Raw genomic sequence first — 209 nt, forward strand, 5'->3', positions numbered from 1 at the left:
CGGCGAGGGGCTGCCCGGCCCGGCCCGGGTCCCCGGGGAGCACGGCCCCCGCCCCCGACGGGGATGCTTTCGAGGAAAAACGCTGCCCGCTCCCCCGGGCGCCCGGATGCCCCCGACTATGCCTGGAGACGGCTGCTGCGGGAGGAGGGGGGGGGCGCTGGATGAAGCCCCCCCCCCCCCCCCCCCCCCCCCCGGCGGGGCGGCGCCCG

The sequence above is a fragment of the Calidris pugnax genome, unplaced genomic scaffold, assembly GCF_001431845.1.
Source record: "Calidris pugnax isolate Ruff unplaced genomic scaffold, ASM143184v1 scaffold18, whole genome shotgun sequence".
NCBI classification, from domain to species: domain Eukaryota; kingdom Metazoa; phylum Chordata; class Aves; order Charadriiformes; family Scolopacidae; genus Calidris; species Calidris pugnax.